The following is a 25,701-nucleotide window of genomic DNA, read 5'->3' as shown; positions in this document are numbered from 1 at the left end:
CAGGCGAGTTCCCCATTCAAATGCATGTAATCGTCAGAAACGCACTGTCTTGGCGAAATAAAGCGTTTTTGTACAACTTCATGAAGACAGCTGTAGTTTTTGATAGAAGACTCAGAAATACGTGCTGGGCAAACAGGTTTTGCAGCTGTTTGAACTAAGATTTTCAAGTTATTCACAAAATGAAAATTACTTTCTGTCGGGCGAGAACTCCATTCAAATGCATGTAATAGCGAGAAACGCACTAACGTGGTGAAATAAAGCGTTTATCATGGTCTTCATAAAGACAGCTGTAACGTTTGATAGACGACTCAGACACACATGTTTATGGCTTCATCTTATAGAATTCAATTTCCCCGTGCTGGGCAAACAGGTTTTGCAGCTGTTTGAGCTAAGATGTTAAAGTTATTCACATAATGAAAACCTATACTTTGTTTTGGCGAGTTCCCCATTCAAATGCATGTAATCGTCAGAAAAGTATTGTCTCGGCGAAATAAAGCGTTTTTGTACAACTTCATATATATAGCTGTAACTTTTGATAGAAGATTCAGACTCACATATTTATGGCTTCATCTTATAGAATTCAATTTCCCCGTGCTGGGTAAACAGGTTTTGCAGCTGTTTGAGCTAAGATGTTAAAGTTATTCACATAATGAAAACCTATACTTTGTTTCGGTCGAGTTCCCCATTCAAATGCATGTAACAGTGAGAAACGCACTGTCTTGGCGAAAGAAAGCGTTTTTGTACAACTTCATATAAATAGCTGTAACTTTTGATAGAAGACTCGGACAAACATGTTTATGGCTTTATCTTATAGAACTCAAGGTCTCCGTGCTGGGAAAACAGGTTTTGCAGCTGTTTGAGCTAAGATTTCCAAGTTATTCACATAATGAAAACCTATACTTTGTTTCGGTCGAGTTCCCCATTCAAAATGCATGTAACAGTGAGAAACGCACTGTCTTGGCGAAAGATAACGTTTTTGTACAACTTCATAGAAATAGCTGTAACTTTTGATAGAAGACTCAGACAAACATGTTTATGGCCTTATATTATAGAACTCAAGGTCTCCGTGCTGAGAAAACAGGTTTTGCAGCTGTTTGAGCTAAGATTTCCAAGTTATTCACATAATGAAAACTTATACTTTGTTTCGGTGGAGTTCCCCATTCAAATGCATGTAACAGTGAGAAACGCACTGTCTTGGCGAAAGAAAGCGTTTTTGTACAACTTCATATGAATAGCTGTAACTTTTGATAGAAGACTCGGATACACATGTTTATGGCTTTATCTTATAGAACTCAAGGTTCCCGTGCTGGGAAAACAGGTTTTGCAGCTGTTTGAGCTAAGATTTCCAAGTTATTCACATAATGAAAACCTATACTTTGTTTCGGTCGAGTTCCCCATTCAAATGCATGTAACAGTGAGAAACGCACTGTCTTGGCGAAAGAAAGCGTTTTTGTACAACTTCATATAAATAGCTGTAACTTTTGATAGAAGACTCAGACAAACATGTTTATGGCTTTATCTTATAGAACTCAAGGTTCCCGTGCTGGGAAAACAGGTTTTGCAGCTGTTTGAGCTAAGATTTCCAAGTTATTCACATAATGAAAACCTATACTTTGTTTCGGTCGAGTTCCCCATTCAAATGCATGTAACAGTGAGAAACGCACTGTCTTGGCGAAAGAAAGCGTTTTTGTACAACTTCATATAAATAGCTGTAACTTTTGATAGAAGACTCGGACAAACATGTTTATGGCTTTATCTTATAGAACTCAAGGTCTCCGTGCTGGGCAAACAGGTTTTGCAGCTGTTTGAGCTAAGATTTCCAAGTTATTCACATAATGAAAACCTATACTTTGTTTCGGTCGAGTTCCCCATTCAAATGCATGTAACAGTGAGAAACGCACTGTCTTGGCGAAAGAAAGCTATTTTGTACAACTTCATAGAAATAGCTGTAACTTTTGATAGAAGACTCAGACAAACATGTTTATGGCCTTATATTATAGAACTCAAGGTCTCCGTGCTGGGAAAACAGGTTTTGCAGCTGTTTGAGCTAAGATTTCCAAGTTATTCACATAATGAAAACTTATACTTTGTTTCGGTGGAGTTCCCCATTCAAATGCATGTAACAGTGAGAAACGCACTGTCTTGGCGAAAGAAAGCGTTTTTGTACAACTTCATATGAATAGCTGTAACTTTTGATAGAAGACTCGGATACACATGTTTATGGCTTTATCTTATAGAACTCAAGGTTCCCGTGCTGGGAAAACAGGTTTTGCAGCTGTTTGAGCTAAGATGTTAAAGTTATTCACATAATGAAAACCTATACTTTGTGTCGGGAAGAGAACTCCATTCAAATGCGTGTAATAGCGAGAAACGCACTAACGTGGTGAAATAAAGCGTTTTTCATGGTCTTCATAAAGACAGCTGTAACGTTTGATAGACGACTCAGACACACATGTTTATGGCTTTATCTTATAGAATTCAATTTCCGCGTGCTGGGCAAACAGGTTTTGCAGCTGTTTGAGCTAAGATGTTAAAGTTATTCACATAATGAAAACCTATACTTTGTGTCGGGAAGAGAACTCCATTCAAATGCGTGTAATAGCGAGAAACGCACTAACGTGGTGAAATAAAGCGTTTTTCATGGTCTTCATAAAGACAGCTGTAACGTTTGATAGACGACTCAGACACACATGTTTATGGCTTTATCTTATAGAATTCAATTTCCGCGTGCTGGGCAAACAGGTTTTGCAGCTGTTTGAGCTAAGATGTTAAAGTTATTCACATAATGAAAACCTATACTTTGTTTCGTGCGAGTTCCCCATTCAAATGCATGTAATCGTCAGAAATGCACTGTCTTGGCGAAATAAAGCGTTTTTGTACAACTTCATATATATAGCTGTAACTTTTTATAGGAGATTCAGACTCACATATTTATGGCTTGATCTTATAGAATTCAATATCCCCGTGCTGGGCAAACAGGTTTTGCAGCTGTTTGAGCTAAGATGTTAAAGTTAGTCACATAATGAAAACCTATACTTTGTTTCAGGCGAGTTCCCCATTCAAATGCATGTAATCGTCAGAAACGCACTGTCTTGGCGAAATAAAGCGTTTTTGTACAACTTCATGAAGACAGCTGTAGTTTTTGATAGAAGGGTCAGAAATACATGTTTATGGCTTTATCTTATAGAATTCAATAATCCCGTGCTGGGCAAACAGGTTTTGCAGCTGTTTGAACTAAGATTTTCAAGTTATTCACATAATGAAAACCTATACTTTGTTTCAGGCGAGTTCCCCATTCAAATGCATGTAATCGTCAGAAACGCACTGTCTTGGCGAAATAAAGCGTTTTTGTACAACTTCATGAAGACAGCTGTAGTTTTTGATAGAAGACTCAGAAATACATATTCATGGCTTTATCTTATAAAATTCAATAATCCCGTGCTGGGCAAACAGGTTTTGCAGCTGTTTGAGCTAAGATGTTCAAGTTATTCACATAATGAAAACCTATACTTTGTTTCAGGCGAGTTCCCCATTCAAATGCATGTAATTGTCAGAAACGCACTGTCTTGGCGAAATAAAGCGTTTTTGTACAACTTCATGAAGACAGCTGTAGTTTTTGATAGAAGGCTCAGAAATACATATTTATGGCTTTATCTTATAGAATTCAATAATCCCGTGCTGGGCAAACAGGTTTTGCAGCTGTTTGAGCTAAGATGTTAAAGTTATTCACATAATGAAAACCTATACTTTGTTTCAGGCGAGTTCCCCATTCAAATGCATGTAATCGTCAGAAACGCACTGTCTTGGCGAAATAAAGCGTTTTTGTACAACTTCATGAAGACAGCTGTAGTTTTTGATAGAAGGGTCAGAAATACATATTTATGGCTTTATCTTATAGAATTCAATAATCCCGTGCTGGGCAAACAGGTTTTGCAGCTGTTTGAGCTAAGATGTTCAAGTTATTCACATAATGAAAACCTATACTTTGTTTCAGGCGAGTTCCCCATTCAAATGCATGTAATTGTCAGAAACGCACTGTCTTGGCGAAATAAAGCGTTTTTGTAAAACTTCATGAAGACAGCTGTAGTTTTTGATAGAAGGCTCAGAAATACATATTTATGGCTTCATCTTATAGAATTCAATAATCCCGTGCTGGGCAAACAGGTTTTGCAGCTGTTTGAGCTAAGATGTTAAAGTTATTCACATAATGAAAACCTATACTTTGTTTCAGGCGAGTTCCCCATTCAAATGCATGTAATCGTCAGAAACGCACTGTCTTGGCGAAATAAAGCGTTTTTGTACAACTTCATATATATAGCTGTAACTTTTGATAGAAGATTCAGACTCACATGTTTATGGCTTCATCTTATAGAATTCAATATCCCCGTGCTGGGCAAACAGGTTTTGCAGCTGTTTGAACTAAGATGTTCAAGTTATTCACATAATGAAAACCTATACTTTGTTTCAGGCGAGTTCCCCATTCAAATGCATGTAATCGTCAGAAACGCACTGTCTTGGCGAAATAAAGCGTTTTTGTACAACTTCATGAAGACAGCTGTAGTTTTTGATAGAAGACTCAGAAATACGTGCTGGGCAAACAGGTTTTGCAGCTGTTTGAACTAAGATTTTCAAGTTATTCACAAAATGAAAACTACTTTCTGTCGGGCGAGAACTCCATTCAAATGCATGTAATAGCGAGAAACGCACTAACGTGGTGAAATAAAGCGTTTATCATGGTCTTCATAAAGACAGCTGTAACGTTTGATAGACGACTCAGACACACATGTTTATGGCTTCATCTTATAGAATTCAATTTCCCCGTGCTGGGCAAACAGGTTTTGCAGCTGTTTGAGCTAAGATGTTAAAGTTATTCACATAATGAAAACCTATACTTTGTTTTGGCGAGTTCCCCATTCAAATGCATGTAATCGTCAGAAAAGTATTGTCTCGGCGAAATAAAGCGTTTTTGTACAACTTCATATATATAGCTGTAACTTTTGATAGAAGATTCAGACTCACATATTTATGGCTTCATCTTATAGAATTCAATTTCCCCGTGCTGGGTAAACAGGTTTTGCAGCTGTTTGAGCTAAGATGTTAAAGTTAGTCACATAATGAAAACCTATACTTTGTTTCAGGCGAGTTCCCCATTCAAATGCATGTAATCGTCAGAAACGCACTGTCTTGGCGAAATAAAGCGTTTTTGTACAACTTCATGAAGACAGCTGTAGTTTTTGATAGAAGGGTCAGAAATACATATTTATGGCTTTATCTTATAGAATTCAATAATCCCGTGCTGGGCAAACAGGTTTTGCAGCTGTTTGAACTAAGATTTTCAAGTTATTCACATAATGAAAACCTATACTTTGTTTCAGGCGAGTTCCCCATTCAAATGCATGTAATCGTCAGAAACGCACTGTCTTGGCGAAATAAAGCGTTTTTGTACAACTTCATGAAGACAGCTGTAGTTTTTGATAGAAGACTCAGAAATACATATTTATGGCTTTATCTTATAGAATTCAATATCCCCTGCTGGGCAAACAGGTTTTGCAGCTGTTTGAGCTAAGATGTTAAAGTTATTCACATAATGAAAACCTATACTTTGTGTCGGGAAGAGAACTCCATTCAAATGCATGTAATAGCGAGAAAGGCACTAACGTGGTGAAATAAAGTGTTTTTCATGGTCTTCATAAAGACAGCTGTAACTTTTGATAGAAGACTCACAAATACATATTTATGGCTTTATCTTATAGAATTCAATTTCCCCGTGCTGGGCAAACAGGTTTTGCAGCTGTTTGAGCTAAGATGTTAAAGTTATTCACATAATGAAAACCTATACTTTGTTTCAGGCGAGTTCCCCATTCAAATGCATGTAATCGTCAGAAACGCACTGTCTTGGCGAAATAAAGCGTTTTTGTACAACTTCATGAAGACAGCTGTAGTTTTTGATAGAAGGCTCAGAAATACATATTTATGGCTTTATCTTATAGAATTCAATAATCCCGTGCTGGGCAAACAGGTTTTGCAGCTGTTTGAGCTAAGATGTTAAAGTTATTCACATAATGAAAACCTATACTTTGTTTCAGGCGAGTTCCCCATTCAAATGCATGTAATCGTCAGAAACGCACTGTCTTGGCGAAATAAAGCGTTTTTGTACAACTTCATGAAGACAGCTGTAGTTTTTGATAGAAGACTCAGAAATACATATTCATGGCTTTATCTTATAGAATTCAATATCCCCTGCTGGGCAAACAGGTTTTGCAGCTGTTTGAGCTAAGATGTTAAAGTTATTCACATAATGAAAACCTATACTTTGTGTCGGGAAGAGAACTCCATTCAAATGCATGTAATAGCGAGAAAGGCACTAACGTGGTGAAATAAAGCGTTTTTGTACAACTTCATGAAGACAGCTGTAGTTTTTGATAGAAGACTCAGAAATACGTGCTTGGCAAACAGGTTTTGCAGCTGTTTGAGCTAAGATTTTCAAGTTATTCACAAAATGAAAACTACTTTGTGTCGGGCGAGAACTCCATTCAAATGCATGTAATAGCGAGAAACGCACTAACGTGGTGAAATAAAGCGTTTATCATGGTCTTCATAAAGACAGCTGTAACGTTTGATAGACGACTCAGACACACATGTTTATGGCTTCATCTTATAGAATTCAATTTCCCCGTGCTGGGCAAACAGGTTTTGCAGCTGTTTGAGCTAAGATGTTAAAGTTATTCACATAATGAAAACCTATACTTTGTGTCGGGCGAGAACTCCATTCAAATGCATGTAATAGCGAGAAACGAACTGTCTTGGCAAAATAAAGCGTTTTTGTACAACTTCATATATATAGCTGTAACTTTTGATAGAAGATTCAGACTCACATGTTTATGGCTTTATCTTATAGAATTCAATATCCCCGTGCTTGGCAAACAGGTTTTGCAGCTGTTGGAGTTAAGATGTTAAAGTTATTCACATAATGAAAACCTATACTTTGTTTCAGGCGAGTTCCCCATTCAAATGCATGTAATCGTCAGAAACGCACTGTCTTGGCGAAATAAAGCGTTTTTGTACAACTTCATGAAGACAGCTGTAGTTTTTGATAGAAGGCTCAGAAACACATATTTATGGCTTTATCTTATAGAATTCAATATCCCTGTGCTGGGCAAACAGGTTTTGCAGCTGTTTGAGCTAAGATGTTAAAGTTATTCACATAATGAAAACCTATACTTTGTGTCGGGCGAGAACTCCATTCAAATGCATGTAATAGCGAGAAACGAACTGTTTTGGCAAAATAAAGCGTTTTTGTACAACTTCATATATATAGCTGTAACTTTTGATAGAAGATTCAGACTCACATGTTTATGGCTTTATCTTATAGAATTCAATATCCCCGTGCTTGGCAAACAGGTTTTGCAGCTGTTGGAGCTAAGATGTTAAAGTTATTCACATAATGAAAACCTATACTTTGTTTCAGGCGAGTTCCCCATTCAAATGCATGTAATCGTCAGAAACGCACTGTCTTGGCGAAATAAAGCGTTTTTGTACAACTTCATGAAGACAGCTGTAGTTTTTGATAGAAGGCTCAGAAACACATATTTATGGCTTTATCTTATAGAATTAAATATCCCCGTGCTGGGCAAACAGGTTTTGCAGCTGTTTGAGCTAAGATTTTATAGTTATTCACAAAATGAAAACTACTTTGTGTCGGGCGAGAACTCCATTCAAATGCATGTAATAGCGAGAAACGCACTAACGTGGTGAAATAAAGTGTTTTTCATGGTCTTCATAAAGACAGCTGTAACTTTTGATAGACGACTCAGACACACATGTTTATGGCTTCATCTTATAGAATTCAATTTCCCCGTGCTGGGCAAACAGGTTTTGCAGCTGTTTGAGCTAAGATGTTAAAGTTATTCACATAATGAAAACCTATACTTTGTTTCAGGCGAGTTCCCCATTCAAATGCATGTAATCGTCAGAAATGCACTGTCTTGGCGAAATAAAGCGTTTTTGTACAACTTCATATATATAGCTGTAACTTTTGATAGAAGATTCAGACTCACATATTTATGGCTTTATCTTATAGAATTCAATAATCCCGTGCTGGGCAAACAGGTTTTGCAGCTGTTTGAGCTAAGATGTTAAAGTTATTCACATAATGAAAACCTATACTTTGTTTCAGGCGAGTTCCCCATTCAAATGCATGTAATCGTCAGAAACGCACTGTCTTGGCGAAATAAAGCGTTTTTGTACAACTTCATGAAGACAGCTGTAGTTTTTGATAGAAGACTCAGAAATACGTGCTGGGCAAACAGGTTTTGAAGCTGTTTGATCTAAGATTTTCAAGTTATTCACAAAATGAAAACTACTTTGTGTCGGGCGAGAACTCCATTCAAATGCATGTAATAGCGAGAAACGCACTAACGTGGTGAAATAAAGTGTTTTTCATGGTCTTCATAAAGACAGCTGTAACTTTTGATAGACGACTCAGACACACATGTTTATGGCTTCATCTTATAGAATTCAATTTCCCCGTGCTGGGCAAACAGGTTTTGCAGCTGTTTGAGCTAAGATGTTAAAGTTATTCACATAATGAAAACCTATACTTTGTTTCAGGCGAGTTCCCCATTCAAATGCATGTAATCGTCAGAAATGCACTGTCTTGGCGAAATAAAGCGTTTTTGTACAACTTCATATATATAGCTGTAACTTTTGATAGAAGATTCAGACTCACATATTTATGGCTTTATCTTATAGAATTCAATAATCCCGTGCTGGGCAAACAGGTTTTGCAGCTGTTTGAGCTAAGATGTTAAAGTTATTCACATAATGAAAACCTATACTTTGTTTCAGGCGAGTTCCCCATTCAAATGCATGTAATCGTCAGAAACGCACTGTCTTGGCGAAATAAAGCGTTTTTGTACAACTTCATATATATAGCTGTAACTTTTGATAGAAGACTCAGAAATACATATTTATGGCTTTATCTTATAGAACTCAATATCCCAGTGCTGGGCAAACAGGTTTTGCAGCTGTTTGAGCTAAGATTTTCAAGTTATTCACATAATGAAAACCTATACTTTTTGTCGGGCGAGAACTCAATTCAAATGCATGTAATAGCGAGAAAAGCACTAACGTGGTGAAATAAAGCGTTTTTAATGGTCTTCATAAAGACAGCTGTAACTTTTGATAGAAGACTCAAAAATACATATTTATGGCTTAGCTCAAACAGCTGCAAAACCTGTTTGCCCAGCACGGGGATATTGAATTCTATAAGATAAAGCCATAAATATGTGAGTCTGAATCTTCTATCAAAAGTTACAGCTATATATATGAAGTTGTACAAAAACGCTTTCTTTCGCCAAGACAGTATTTTTCTTACGATTACATGCATTTGAATGGGGAACTCGCCCGAAACAAAGTATAGGTTTTCATTATGTGAATAACTTTAACATCTTAGCTCAAACAGCTGCAAAACCTGTTTGCCCAGCACGGGGATATTGAATTTTATAAGATAAAGCCATAAATATGTATTTCTGAGTCTTCTATCAAAAGTTACAGCTGTCTTTATGAAGACCATTCAAAACGCTTTATTTCACCACGTTAGTGCTTTTCTCGCTATTACATGCATTTGAATGGAGTTCTCGCCCGACACAAAGAATAGGTTGTCATTATGTGAATAACTTGAAAATCTTAGCTCAAACAGCTGCAAAACCTGTTTGCCCAGCACGGGGATATTGAGTTCTATAAGATAAAGCCATGAATATGTATTTCTGAGTCTTCTATCAAAAGTTACAGCTGTCTTTATGAAGACCATTAAAACGCTTTATTTCACCACGTTAGTGCGTTTCTCGCTATTACATGCATTTGAATGTTGAACTCGCCCGAAACAAAGTATAGGTTTTCATTATGTGAATAACTTTAACATCTTAGCTCAAACAGCTGCAAAACCTGTTTGCCCAGCACGGGGATATTGAATTCTATAATATAAAGCCATGCATACATATATCTGAATCTTCTATCAAAAGTTACACCGATTTATATGAAGTTGTGCAAAAACCTTTATTTCGCCAAGACAGTGCGTTTCTCACTGTTACATGCATTTGAATGGGGAACTCGCCCGAAACAGTGTATAGGTTTTCATTATGTGAATAACTTTAACATCTCAGCTCAAACAGCTGCAAAACCTGTTTGCCAAGCACGGGGATATTGAATTATATAAGATAAAGCTATAAATATGTATTTCTGAGTCTTCTATCAAAAGTTACAGCTGTCGTTATGAAGACCATGAAAAACGCTTTATTTCACCACGTTAGTGCGTTTCTCGCTATTACATGCATTTGAATTGAGTTCTCACCCGACACAAAGTATAGGTTTTCATTATGTGAATAACTTGAAAATCTTCACCCAACCAGGGTCTCTGCTGCTCGTTGATGCCATCCACATTACACCTGGGCCTTTGATGCCGGCTTCTTCACCACACAAGGTTCTTTGCTGTTCGCTGAGGCCATCCATATTACAACAGGGCCTGTCCTACTGGGTGAGGACATTTACATTTCACCACGGCCTGCGTTGCTTGGTCATGCCATCCACATTTCACCAGGGGCAGTGGTGTTGGCTAAGGCCATTCACATTACACCAGTGCCAGTGGTGTTGGCTAAGGCCATTCACACTACACCAGGGTGTGTGATGCTGACCAATACCATCCATATTTCACCAAGGACTGTGTTGTTAGATGAGGCCATCAACATTTCACCAGGGCCTTTTCTACTGGCTGAGGCCAACTACATTTCACCAGTGCCTGTCTTGGTGGCTGATCCCATCCACAATATACAAAGGCCTGTGCTACTGGCTGATCCCATCCATATTACACCTGGGCCACTGCTCCCTGTGAGACCATATTCACCACACCAGGGCCTGTGCTGCTGGCTTATACCATTCTCCTTTCACCAGGGCCTGTGTTGCTGGCTGAGGCCAACTACATTTGACCAGGGACTGTGCTACTCGTTGATTGCATCCACATTACACCCGGGCCTGTTTTGCTGTCCGAAACCATCCACATTTCACCAGGGCTTGTGTTGCTGGCTGATGACATTCACAAAACACAAGGGCCTTTGATACTGGCTGATGCGATCCACATTACACCAGGGCCAGTGGTGTTGGCTGAGGACATTCACATTACACCAGGGCCTGTGCCAATACCATCCACATTTCACCAGGGCCAGTGTTGTGGGATGAGGCCATTCACATTACACCAGTGCCTGTGCTATTCGTTGATTCCATTCACATTACACCAGGGCCTGTGGTGCTGGCAATTACCATCCACATTTCACCAGGGCCAGTGTTGTTGGCTGAGACCATCCAGATTACACCACGGCCAGTGCTTCCTGTGATGCCATCATCACATCAGGGCCTGTTCTACTCGTTGATACCATCCACATTTCACCAGGGCTTGTGTTGCTGGCTGATGCGATCCACAATACACAAGGGCCTGTGCTACTGGCTGAAGACATTCACGTTAAACCAGGGTGTGTGGTGCTGGCCAATACCATCGATATTTCACCAGGGCCTGTGCTGATGGCTGAGGTCAACTACATTTCACCAGGGCCTGTGTTGGTGGCTGATCCCATCCACAATATAAAAAGGCCTGTGATGATGCCATCCACATTGCAACAGGGCCACTGCTCCCTGTGAGGCCATCCTCATTTCACCAGGGCCTGCATTGTTGGCTGATGCCATCCACATTGCACCAGTGCCAGTGGTGCTGGCCAATACCATCCACATTTCACCAGGGCCACTGTTGTTGGCTGAGGTCATACATTTTACACCAGGGAGAGTGCTTCCTGTGAGGCGATCTTCACCACACAAGGGCCTTTGCCCTGGGCTGAGGCCATCCACATTACTCCTAGGCCTATGGTGGTGACTGATATCATGCACATTTCCCAGGGCCAGTGGTGTCGGCTAAGGCCATTCACATTACACCAGAGACAGTGCTTCCTGTGAGGCCATCTTCACCCCACCAGGGCCTCTGCTGCTCGTTGATGCCATCCATATTACGCCAGGGCCTGTGGTGCTGACCGATATCATGTACATTTCACCAGGGCCTGTGGTGTTGGCTAAGGTCATTCACATTACACCAGGGCCCTGGCCTTTGTTGCTTGCTGAGGCCATCCTCATTTCACCAGGGCCTGCGTTGCTTGGTCATGCCATCCACATTACACCAGGGCCTGTGCTACTGGGTGAGGACAACTACATTTCACCAGGGCTTGTAACAACACAAGCCCTGGCTGACGCCCTGGCTGACGACATCCACATTACACCAGGGCCAGTGGTGTTGGCTAAGGCCATTCACATTACACCAGGGCCACTGTTGTTGGCTGAGGTCATACATTTTACACCAGGGAGAGTGCTTCCTGTGAGGCGATCTTCACCACACAAGGGCCTTTGCCCTGGGCTGAGGCCATCCACATTACTCCTAGGCCTGTGGTGGTGACTGATATCATGCACATTTCCCAGGGCCAGTGGTGTCGGCTAAGGCCATTCACATTATACCAGCGCAAGTGGTGCTGTCCTAAACCATCCACATTTCACCAGGGCCTGTTGTTGGATGAGGCCGTCCACATTACACCACTGCCAGAGCTTCCATTGAGGCCATCATCAACACACCAGGGCCTGTGGTGCTGGAGGAGGCAATCCACATTACACCAGGGCCTGTGCTACTTGTTGATACCATACACATTTCAACAGGGCCATCCAACAGTGGTGTTGGCCGAGGACATCCACATTACACCAGGGCCTGTGATGCTGGCTTCTACCATCCACATTACACCAGGGTCAGTGAGGCCATCTTCACCACACCAGGACCTTTGCTTTGGGCTGAGGCCATCCACATTACACCAGGGCTTGTGATGCCGGCTTCTACCATCCACATTAAACCAGGGACAGTGCTTCCTGTGAGGCCATCTTCACCCAAACAGGGCCTCTGCTGCTCGTTGATGCCATCCACATTACACCTGGGCCTTTGTTGCCGGCTTCTACCGGAATCACAGGCCGATAGAAGCCTGGTGTAATGTATCCTTGTGTAATGTGGATAAGTTACACCAGGGACAGTGCTTCCCTTGAGGCAATCTTCACGCCACCAGGGCTTCTCCTTCTCGTTGATGCCAACCACATTAAACCTGGGCGTGTGGTGCTGGATTATCATGCACATTTCACCAGGGCCAGTGGTGTTGACCAATACCATCCATATTTCACCAAGGACAGTGTTGATAGATGAGGCCATCAACATTATAACAGGGCCTTTTCTACTGGCTGAGGCCAACTACATTTCACCAGTGCCTGTCTTGGTGGCTGATCCCATCCACAATATACAAAGGCCTGTGCTACTGGCTGAGCACTGGCCCCATATTACACCTGGGCCAGTGCTCTCTGTGAGACCATATTCACCACACCAGGGTCTGTGCTGCTGGCTTATACCATTCTCCTTTCACCAGGGCCTGCGTTGCTGGCTGAGGCCAACTACGTTTGACCAGGGACTGTACTACTCGTTGATTGCATCCACATTACACCCGGGCCTGTGTTGCTGACCGAAACCATCCACATTTCACCAGGGCTTGTGTTGCTGGCTGATGACATTCACAAAACACAAGGGCCTTTGATACTGGCTGATGCCATCCACATTACACCAGGGCCAGTGGTGTTGGCTGAGGACATTCACATTACACCAGGGCCAGTGTTGTTGGATGAGGCCAACCACATTACACCAGTGCCTGTGCTACTCGTTGATTCCATTCACATTAGACCAGGGCCTGTGGTGCTGGCCAATACCATCCACATTTCACCAGGGCGAGTGTTGTTGGCTGAGGCCATCCAGGTTACACAGTGGTGTAAGCTGGATGGCCTGGCAGTGGCCAGTGCTTCCTGTGATGCCATCATCACCACATCAGGGCCTGTGCTACTCGTTGATACCATCCACATTTCACCAGGGCTTGTGTTGCTGGCTGATGCGATCCACAATACACAAGGGCCTGTGCTACTGGCTGAAGACATTCACGTTACACCAGGGCCTGTGGTGCTGGCCAATACCATCGATATTTCACCAGAGCCACTGTTGTTGGCTGAGGCTATACACATTACACCAGGGACAGGGCTTCCTGTGAGGCCATCTTCACCACACCAGGGACTGTACTGTTGGATGAGGCCATGGACATTACACCAGGGACATTGTTCCCTGTGAGGCCATATTCACATTACACCAGGGCCTGTGCTGCTGGCTGATACCATCCTCCTTTAGCCAGGGCCTGCGTTGCTGGCTCATGCCATCCACATTACATCAGGGCCTGTGCTGCTCATTGATGCCATGCACATTACGCCTGGGCCTGTGGTGATGTCCGAAACCATCCACATTTCCCCAGGGATTGTGTTGCTGGCTGATGACATCCACAAAAAACAAGGGCCTGTGATACTGGCTGATGCAATCCACATTTCACCAGGGCCACTGTTGTTGGCTTAGGCCATACACTTTACACCAGGGACAGTGCTTCCTGTGAGGCCATCTTCACCCCACCAGGGCCTCTGCTGCTCGTTGATGCCATCCACATTACACTTGGGCCTGTGGTGCTGACCGATATCATGCACATTTCACCAGGGCCATTGGTGTTGACTGAGGCCAAGTACATATCACCAGGGCCTGTATTGGTGGCTGATCCCATCCACAATATACAAAGGCCTGTGCTACTGGCTGATGCCATCCACATTACACCAGGGCCAGTGGTGCAGTCCAAAACCATCCACATTTCACCAGGGCGAGTGTTGTTGGATGAGGCCATCCACATTACACCACTGCCAGTGCTTCCATTGAGGCCATCATCAACACACCAGGGCCTGTGGTGCTTGATGAGGCCATCCACATTACACCAGGGCCTGTGCTACTTGTTGATACCATACACATTTCACCAGGGCCATCCAACAGTGGTGTTGGCCGAGGACATCCACATTACACCAGGGCCTGTGATGCCGGCTTCTACCATCCACATTACACCAGGGACAGTGAGGCCATCTTCACCATACCAGGGCCTTTGCTGTGGGCTAAAGTCATCCACATTACACCAGGGACAGTGCTTCCTGTGAGGCCATCTTCACCCAACCAGGGCCTCTGCTGCTCGTTGATGCCATCCACATTACACCTGGGCCTTTGATGCCGGCTTCTACCGGTATCACAGGCCGGTAGAAGCCTGGTGTAATGTATCCTGGTGTAATGTGGATAAGTTACACCAGGGACAGTGCTTCCCTTGAGGCAATCTTCACGCCACCAGGGCCTCTCCTTCTCGTTGATGCCAACCACATTAAACCTGGGCGTGTGGTGCTGGATATCATGCACATTTCACCAGGGCCAGTGGTGTTGGCAAAGGCCATTCACACTACACCAGGGTGTGTGATGCTGACATATACATCCATATTTCACCAGGGACACTGTTGTTAGATGAGGCTATCCACATTACAACAGGGCCTGTGCTACTGGCTGAGGACATTTACATTTCACCAGGGCCTGTGGTCATGGCTGAGGGCAACTACATTTCACCAGGGCCTGTGGTCATGGCTGATGCCATCCACATTACACCAGGGCCAGTGGTGTTGGCTGAGGACATTCACATTTCACAAAGGGCCTGTGGTGCTGGCCAATACCATCCACATTTTACCAGGGCCACAGGTGCTGTCCGAAAACATCCACATTTCACCAGGGCCTCTGCTGCTCGTTGATGCCATCCACATTACACCTGGGCCTGGGCTGCTGACAGATATCATGCACATTTCACCAGGGCCAGTGGTGTTGGCTAAGGCCATTCACATTACACCAGGGCCTGTGGTGCTGACCAATACCATCCACATTTCACCAGGGCTTTTGTTGCTGGCTGATGACATCCGCAATACGCAAGGGCCTGTGGTGATGTCCGAAAACATCCACATTTCACCAGGGCCTGTGATACTGGCTGATGCCATCCACATTACACCAGGTCCAGTGGGGTTGGCTTGGGACATGCACATTACGCCAGAGCCTGCGTTGCTGGCTGAGGCTATCCACATTTCACCAGAACTACGTTGCTGGCTCATGCCATCCACTTTACATCAGGGCCTGTGCTACTAGTTGATGGCATCGACATTACACCCGGGCCTGTGGTGCTGTCTGAAACCATCCACATTTCACCAGAATTTGTGTTGCTGGCTGATGACATCCACAAAACACAAGGGCCTGTGATATTCAATTCAATTCAATTCAATTCAATTCAATCTTTATTGGCAGACTACATGTCCATAAAAACAAGACAAGAAACACACACACACAACTCCCCCCCCCCACACACACAACACAAGGTATACCATTAAATATATATATGTATATAAATAAGTATATAAAGCATTTGTAAAAATATAAAACCATAATATACATAAAACACAATTACTTAAAATAAATCAATAAATACACAAACACTTTAACCAGTGCTTTCTGAGACTGGATGAGTAACGGGAACCACTCACTGTCGGATCTGTAAGTGCTAAAATTATACTGTTACTCGAACCATCCAGTCGTTCTCTAAAACTGAACATTAACTTTCTTAAAAGTGCTTTAAAAGTCCAGACACCCACAGCTACAAACATCTGACTGGCACTACCACTTCTAGGTATCCTGCAAAGGATTCTCATCGCATCATTATATGCAACATGCAGCTTCTGCATGCTACATTGTTTGTAGGATGACCACAAGGGGGCAGTATATAGCGGTGTGCAATACGCTTTAAACAAAGCCACTTTAACTGGAAGTGAACAAAAGCTGAATTTGCGTGCAATAGTATTTGCCTGCACATAGAGCTTACATCGTTGTCTGTATATGTCATCATCATCATTCATTTGCTCAGTAATAAAGTGACCGAGGTATTTCACCTTTTTATGAACTTCAAGAGTTTTTTTTTGCCAGTTTAAACAAAGGGAAATTTAGCTGTTTATCCTGTTTGGTTCTACATATCAAAACAGCACTTTTAGCAGCATACTTAGATACTGGCTGATGCCATTCATATTAAACCAGGGCCAGTGGTGTTGGCTGAGGACATTCACATTACACCAGGGCTTGTGCTGCTGGCCAATACCATCCACGTTTCAGCAGGGCCAGTGGTGCTGATCAATACCATCCATATTTCACAAGGGACAGTGTTGTTAGATGAGGCCATCCACATTACAACAGGGCCTGTGGTCATGGCTGATGCCATCCACATTACACCAGGACCAGTGGTGTTGGCTGAGGACATTCACATTACACCAGGGACAGTGCTTCCCGTGAGGCCATTATCAACACATCAGGGCATGTGGTGATGGATGAGGCCATCTTCACCACATCAAGGCCCGTACTGTTGGATGAGGCCATCCAAATTACACCAGGGAATGTTCTTCCTAAGAGGCCATCATCACCACACCAGGGCCTGTGGTGCTGGATAAGGCCATCCACATTACACCAGGGCCTGTGCTTTTGGCTGAGATCATCCACATTACACCAGGGACAGTGCGTCCTGTGAGGCCATCTTCACCCCACCAGGGCCTCTGCTGCTCATTGATGCCATCCACATTACACCTGGCCCTGTGCTGCTACCCGATATCATGCACATTAAACCAGGGACAGTGTTGTTAGATGAGGCCATCCACATTACAACAGGGCCTGTGCTACTGGCTGAGGACATCTACATTTCACCAGGGCCTGTGTTGGTGGCTGATCCCATCCACAATATACAAAGGCCTGCGTTGCTGGCTGAGGCCATCCACATTGCACCACTGCCAGTGCTCCCTGTGAGGCTGTCTTCACCACACCAGGGCCAGTGGTGCTGGCTGAGACCATCTTCACCAGACCAGGGTCTGTGCTACTACCTGATGCCATCAACATTACACCAGATTCAGTGCTACCTGTGAGAACATCTTCACCAGACCAGGGTCTTTGCTAGTGCCTGATTCCATTCACATTATATCAGGGCCACTGCTTTCTGTGAGGCCATCTTCACCACACCAGGGCCTGTACTACTTTCTGAGGCCATTTACATTACACAAGGGCCTGTGTTGCTGGCTTATACCAATTAAATTTCACCAGGGCCTGTGCTACTTGTTGATGCCATGCACATTACACCAGGGCCTGTGGTTTTGGCAGTTACCATCCACATTTTTACCAGGGCCAGTGTTGTTGGATGAAGCCATCCACATTACACCAGAGACAGTGCTTCCTGTGAGGCCATCATCACATTTCACCAGGGCATGTGGTGCTGGATGAGGCCATCCACATTACACCAGGGCCTGTGCTACTCGATGATACCATCCACATTTCAACAGGGCTTGTGTTGCTGGCTGATGCGTTCCACAATACGCAAGGGCCTGTGGTGCTGGCCAATACCATCCACATTTCACCAGTGCCAGTGTTGTTGGATGAGGCCATCCCCGTTACACCAGGGACAGTGCTTCCTTGTAGGAAATCATCACGACACCAGGGCATGTGGTGCTGGATTACGCCATCTTCACCAAACAAAGGCCCGTACTGTTGGATGAGGCCATCCAAATTACACCAGGGACAGTTCTTCCTGTGAGGCCATCATCACCACACCAGGGCCTGTGGTGCTGGATGAGGCCGTCCACATTACACCAGGGCCTGTGCTACTCGATGATACCATCCACATTTCACCAAGGCTTGTGTTGCTGACTGATGACATCCACAATACGCAAGGGCCTGTGCTACTGGCTTAGGACATTCACATTACACCAGGGCCAGTGGTGCTGGCCAATATCAACCACATTTCACCAGGGCCACTGTTGTTGACTGAGGCCATCCACATTACATCACGGTCTGTGATACCGGCTTCTACCAACCACATTACACCAGGGACAGTGCATCCTGTGAGGCCATCTTCACCCCACCAGGGCCTCTGCTGCTAGTTGGTGCCATCCACATTACACCTGGACCTGGGCTGCTGACAGATATCATGCACATTTCACCAGGGCCAGTGGTGTTGGCTAAGGCCATTCACATTACACCAGGGTGTGTGGTGCTGACCAATACCATCCATATTTCACCAGGGACAGTGTTGTTAGATGAGGCCATCCACATTAAAACAGGGCCTGTGCTACTGGCTGAGGACATTTACATTTCACCAGGGCCTGTGGTCATGGCTGAGGGCAACTACATTTCACCAGGGCCTGTGGTCATGGCTGATGCCATCCACATTACACCAGGGCCAGTGGTGTTGGCTGAGGACATTCACATTTCACAAAGGGCCAGTGGTGCTGGCCAATACCATCCACATTTCACCAGGGCCTGTGGTGCTGTCCGAAAACATCCACATTTCACCAGGGCCTGTGATACTGGCTGAGGACATTTACATTTCACCAGGGCCTGTGCTACTGGCTGAGGAAATTTACATTTCACCAGGGCCTGACGTGCTGTCTGAAACCATCCACATTTCACCAGGATTTGTGTTGCTGGCTGATGACATCCACAAAACACAAGAGACTGTGATACTGGCTGATGCCATTCACATTACACCAGGGCCAGTGGTGTTGGCTGAGGACATTCATATTACACCAGGGCCTGTGCTGCTGGCCAATACCATCCACGTTTCACCAGGGCAAGTGTTGTTGGCTAAGGCCATTCACATTACACCAGGGCCAGTGGTGCTGACCAATACCATCCATATTTCACAAGGGACAGTGTTGTTAGATGAGGCCATCCACATTACAACAGGGCCTGTGGTCATGGCTGATGCCATCCACATTACACCAGGGCCAGTGGTGTTGGCTGAGGACATTCACATTATACCAGGGACAGTGCTTCCTGTGAGGCCATCATCACCACACCAGGGCATGTGGTGATGGATGAGGCCATCTTCACCACATCAAGGCCCGTACTGTTGGATGAGGCCATCCAAATTAAATTTCAAATTCAAATTTTATTTGTCACGTACACAGTCATACACAGTACGATATGTAGTGAAATGCTTGGACAACTGCTCGTGACCTAAAGAGAACAAAAAAGGAAAAGGCTATGAATAAGATAGGAAATAAATATGAAAAATTAAAAAGGGTAAATTTAACTAGGAAGGAATAAAATATAAATTAAGGTTAAAAATGAAATAACTGTACAACACAAATTAGAATGAAGGGTAAATTTAACTGGGAAGAATAAGATAAAGATAAATATATAAATTAAAGTTGAAAATAAAATAACTGTACAACAAAATACACAATACACAATATAGAACTATATAAGAATGTATGAAGGAATCTAAATATAAATAAATATATACACAATAACAGCAGCTGTACAAGTATTAACCGGAAATGAAGAATATAGTGACCAGTGTTGTGCAAAACCAAAGTCCAGAAAGTCCAGTGTGTGTGTAAGAACCATATGTGTGGGTCAGTACTGTGTGGTGGTGTGATTGAGAGACCGTATCGCCTGCGGGAAGAAGCTCCTCCTCAGTCTCTCTGTGTTGGTCTTCAGGGAGCGGAATCGCTTTCCTGACCTCAACAGAGAGAACAGTCTGTTGTTGGGATGGCTGAGGTCCTTCACGATCTTCCTGGCCTTGGTCCAGCACCGCCTGCTGTAGATTGAGTGCAGGTCAGGGAGCTCGGAGCGGATGGTGCGCTCAGCTGACCGCACAACCCTCTGTAGAGCTCGTCTGTCCTGCATGGTGCTGTTCCCGAACCAGGTTAAGATGTTTCCCGCCAGGATGCTCTCTATGGTGCACGAGTAAAAGTTCCTGAGCACCTTGGAGGGCAGTTGGAAGTCTCTCAAGCGTCTGAGGTGGTAGAGACGCTGTCGGGCCTTTTTCACCACGGTGTTGATGTGACAGGACCATGACAGGTCCTGCGTGATGTGAACTCCGAGGTATTTGAAGCTGTCCACTCTCTCCACTGGGCACTCGTTGATGACGGGGGTCTGGTAGTTCCTCTCCTGCTTAGTGCTGAAGTCCACTATCAGCTCATTTGTCTTACTGACGTTTAGAAGGAGGTTGTTCCTCTGGCACCAGTTCTCCAGATTCCTAATCTCCTTCAGGTAGGCCGTCTCGTTGTTATCAGAGATCAGGCCCACCACGACGGTGTCGTCAGCAAACTTGATGATGGTGGTGGAGCTGGTAGTGGCCACACAGTCATATGTGTACAAAGAGTACAGCAGGGGGCTCAGAACACACCCCTGGGGGGCTCCAGTGCTGAGAGTGGTGGAGGCTGAGACATGTCCGCCCATCCTTACTGCCTGTGGTCTGCCAGTTAGGAAGTTGGAGATCCACTGACACATAGATGAGCTGAGTCCCAGATGCTCCAGCTTGGTGGTGAGTGTGGAGGGAATTATGGTGTTAAATGCAGAGCTGTAGTCTATGAAGAGCATTTTAACATAATTCCCCCTTCTAGTGTCCAAGTGAGTGAGTGATGTGTGGAGGAGATGAGAGATGGCATCGTCTGTGGAACGATTTGGACGGTAAGCGAACTGTAGTGGGTCCAGTGTGTCTGGTAGTGAAGAAATGATGAAGTCTCTGACCAGGCGTTCAAAGCACTTCATTACTACTGAGGTGAGGGCTACAGGGCGATAGTCATTGAGAGAAGCAGGGTGGGGTTTCTTCGGGACAGGAACAATGATGGACTCTTTGAAGCATGTGGGGATCACCGACTGAGATAAAGAGATGTTGAATATCTCAGTGAACACAGGAGCTAGCTGGTATGCGCAGTCTCTTAGGATACGACCTGGGATGCCGTCTGGTCCTGCTGCTTTCCTGGTGTTCACTCTCTTGAAGGCTCTCCTTACTTCATGCTCGGAGATGACGAGCACGTTTCCGGTGCTGGCAGTATCTTCCTGTCTGCAGCCGTTAGCGCCGCTAACACTAGCATTGTTGGAGACCTTAGCTGCAGCCTCGAAGCGAGCATAGAAAGTGTTCAGCTCGTCTGCCAGAGTCACGGCCGCGTTCGTCATACCGGTTGTTGGTGCTTTATAGTCCGTTATTGTCCTTAGTCCCCGCCACAGGCTCCTAGAGTCACTCTGTTGGAGTTGTGACTCTAGTTTCCTCCCGTAGCGCTGCTTCGCCTCTTTCACCGCCCTCCGCACGTTATATGACGCGGCTTTGTACGGGTCCATGTCCCCCGTCATGAGTCCCGTGTTGTAGGCAGCGGTGCGGGATCTCAGAGCGTCGCGGATGGTTTTATCCACCCACGGCTTCTGGTTGGGAAACGTTGTGATAGTCTCCACGGTATCATCCGCTAGTTTCCCGATGAATCCCACAACCGCTTCCGTAAACACGTTGACGTCATCGTCGGAGCTGTTTCTGAACATGCCCCAGTCTGCGTCATCGAGTGCGTCCTGTAACGCGGCCACCGATTGATCCGTCCAGCGCGCGACCTTCCTCTGAACCGGAACTTCCTGTTTCAGCCTTTGTTTGTATTTTGGCATGAGGAAGATGGCGGCGTGATCAGATTTGCCAAACGGGGGGCGGGATTGTGCCTTGTAGCCGTCCTTGACCGTAGTGTAGCAGTGGTCCAGTGTCCTTTCACCCCTGGTGGGGCAGGTGATGTGTTGATAAAAGTTCGGCGCTGCGCGTTTGAGGTTGGCGCTATTAAAGTCCCCCATCACAATAAGCGCAGCGTCCCGGTGTTGTGTCTGGTGCTGTGTGAGTGCCTCATGCAGCTCGCATAAGGCGGTGACCGTGTCCGCTTGTGGTGGAATATAAACGGCACTTACAATGACCGATGTAAATTCCCGAGGTAGATAAAAAGGACAACACATGATGGACAGTAGTTCCAGATTTGGTGTGCAGGAGCGTGTGAGAGGAACAACGTTCGCACTGTTGCACCAGTTGTTGTTCACCATTAAACACACGCCGCCTCCCCTTGACTTCCCCGAGTCCCGTGTCCTGTCCATGCGGTGAACCGAGAAGAACTCGGCCGGCTGGATGGCGTGGTCCGGCACCGCTGGGTTCAGCCATGTCTCGGTGAAGCAGAGGAGATTGCAGTCCCGAATGTCTCTCTGGAACTTTATCCTGGCCCTGAGGTCGTCAAGCTTGTTCTCCAGTGACTGGACGTTGGCGAGCAGGATGCTAGGCAGAGGTGTGCGGTGTGCACGAGCTCTCAGCCTGTTCCTGACGTCGGCTCGCTTCCCTCTAGGCCGCCGCCGCTTCCCTTTGTTCTCCCTCGAGATCTCACTCGGCCAGCTCGGATCCGGAGTTAAAAACTTCGAATTGTGAGTACATTGTATACCAATAGAAACAAGAGTGTCACTGTCATACCTAATGTACCCAATGGTGATGATTTTGCCGATTTAGAAACGCTGAAAACTAACTTAAAAAACAAAGACAAAGAAAAAGTGGTCGGAGCAGTCGTGACGGCAGCCGACCTCACCGGCGCCATCTTAAAGAGGCATCTTAAATTACACCAGGGAATGTTCTTCCTAAGAGGCCATCATCACCACACCAGGGCCTGTGGTGCTGGATAAGGCCATCCACATTACAAAAGGGCCTGTGCTTTTGGCTGAGGCCATCCACATTACATCACGGCCTGTGACTCCGACTTCTACCATCCACATTACACGAGGGACAGTGCGTCCTGTGAGGTCATTTTCACCCCACAAGGGCCTCTTCTGCTCATTGATGCCATCCACATTACACCTGGCCCTGTGCTGCTGCCCGATATCATGCACATTTAACCAGGGACAGTGTTGTTAGATTAGGCCATCCACATTACAACAGGGCCTGTGCTACTGGCTGAGGACATCTACATTTCACCAGGTCCTGTGTTGGTGGCTGACCCCCTCCACAATATACAAAGACCTGCGTTGCTGGCTGAGGCCATCCACATTTCACCAGGGCCACTGCTCGCTGTGAGGCCATATTCACCACACCAGGGCCTGTACTTCTGGCTGATACCATCCTGATTTCACCAGGGCCTGCGTTGCTGGCTCATGCCATCCACATTACACCAGGTCCAGTGGGGTTGGCTTGGGACATGCACATTACGCCAGAGCCTGCGTTGCTGGCTGAGGCTATCCACATTTCACCAGAACTACGTTGCTGGCTCATGCCATCCACTTTACATCAGGGCCTGTGCTACTAGTTGATGGCATCGACATTACACCCGGGCCTGTGGTGCTGTCTGAAACCATCCACATTTCACCAGGGCTTGTGTTGCTGGCTGATGACATTCACAAAACACAAGGGCCTTTGATACTGGCTGATGCGATCCACATTACACCAGGGCCAGTGGTGTTGGCTGAGGACATTCACATTACACCAGGGCCTGTGCCAATACCATCCACATTTCACCAGGGCCAGTGTTGTGGGATGACGCCATTCACATTACACCAGTGCCTGTGCTATTCGTTGATTCCATTCACATTACACCAGGGCCTGTGGTGCTGGCCATTACCATCCACATTTCACCAGGGCCAGTGTTGTTGGCTGAGACCATCCAGATTACACCACGGCCAGTGTGATGATGCCATCCACATTGCAACAGGGCCACTGCTCCCTGTGAGGCCATCCTCATTTCACCAGGGCCTGTGCTGCTTGTTGACACCATCCTCAATTCACCAGGGCCTGCATTGTTGGCTGATGCCATCCACATTACACCAGGGCCAGTGGTGCTGGCCAATACCATCCACATTTCACCAGGGCCACTGTTGTTGGCTGAGGTCATACATTTTACACCAGGGAGAGTGCTTCCTGTGAGGCGATCTTCACCACACAAGGGCCTTTGCCCTGGGCTGAGGCCATCCACATTACTCCTAGGCCTGTGGTGGTGACTGATATCATGCACATTTCCCAGGGCCAGTGGTGTCGGCTAAGGCCATTCACATTACACCAGAGACAGTGCTTCCTGTGAGGCCATCTTCACCCCACCAGGGCCTCTGCTGCTCGTTGATGCCATCCATATTACGCCAGGGCCTGTGGTGCTGACCGATATCATGTACATTTCACCAGGGCCTGTGGTGTTGGCTAAGGTCATTCACATTACACCAGGGCCTTTGCTACCCGCTTAGGACATTTACATTACACCAGGGTGTGGTCATGGCTGAGGCCAACTACATATCACCAGGGCCTGTATTGGTGCCTGATTCCATCCACAATATACAAAGGCCTGTGCTACTGGCTGATGCCATCCACATTACACCAGGGCCAGTGCTCCCTGTGAGGCCATCTTCACCACACCAGGGCCTTTGTTGCTTGCTGAGGCCATCCTCATTTCACCAGGGCCTGCGTTGCTTGGTCATGCCATCCACATTACACCAGGGCCTGTGCTACTGGGTGAGGCCAACTACATTTCACCAGGGCTTGTGTTGCTGGCTGACGACATCCACAATACACAAGGGCATGTGATACTGGCTGATGCCATCCACATTACACCAGGGCCAGTGGTGTTGGCTAAGGCCATTCACATTACACCAGGGCCAGTGGTGCTGACCAATACCATCCATATTTCACCAGGGACAGTGTTGTTAGATGAGGCCATACACATTTCACAAGGGCCTGCATTGCTGGCTCATGCCATCCACATAACAAAACAGGGCCTGTGCTACTGGCTGAGGCCAACTACATTTCACCAGGGCCTGTGCTAGTCGTTGATGCCATCCACATTATACCAGCGCAAGTGGTGCTGTCCTAAACCATCTACATTTCACCAGGGCCTGTTGTTGGATGAGGCCGT

This window comes from Copadichromis virginalis, linkage group LG17 (assembly GCF_057382275.1).
Source record: "Copadichromis virginalis isolate Kocher_CV1m ecotype Utaka linkage group LG17, C_Virginalis_male_GT1.1, whole genome shotgun sequence".
NCBI classification, from domain to species: domain Eukaryota; kingdom Metazoa; phylum Chordata; class Actinopteri; order Cichliformes; family Cichlidae; genus Copadichromis; species Copadichromis virginalis.
This window is presented reverse-complemented; position numbering follows the sequence as displayed.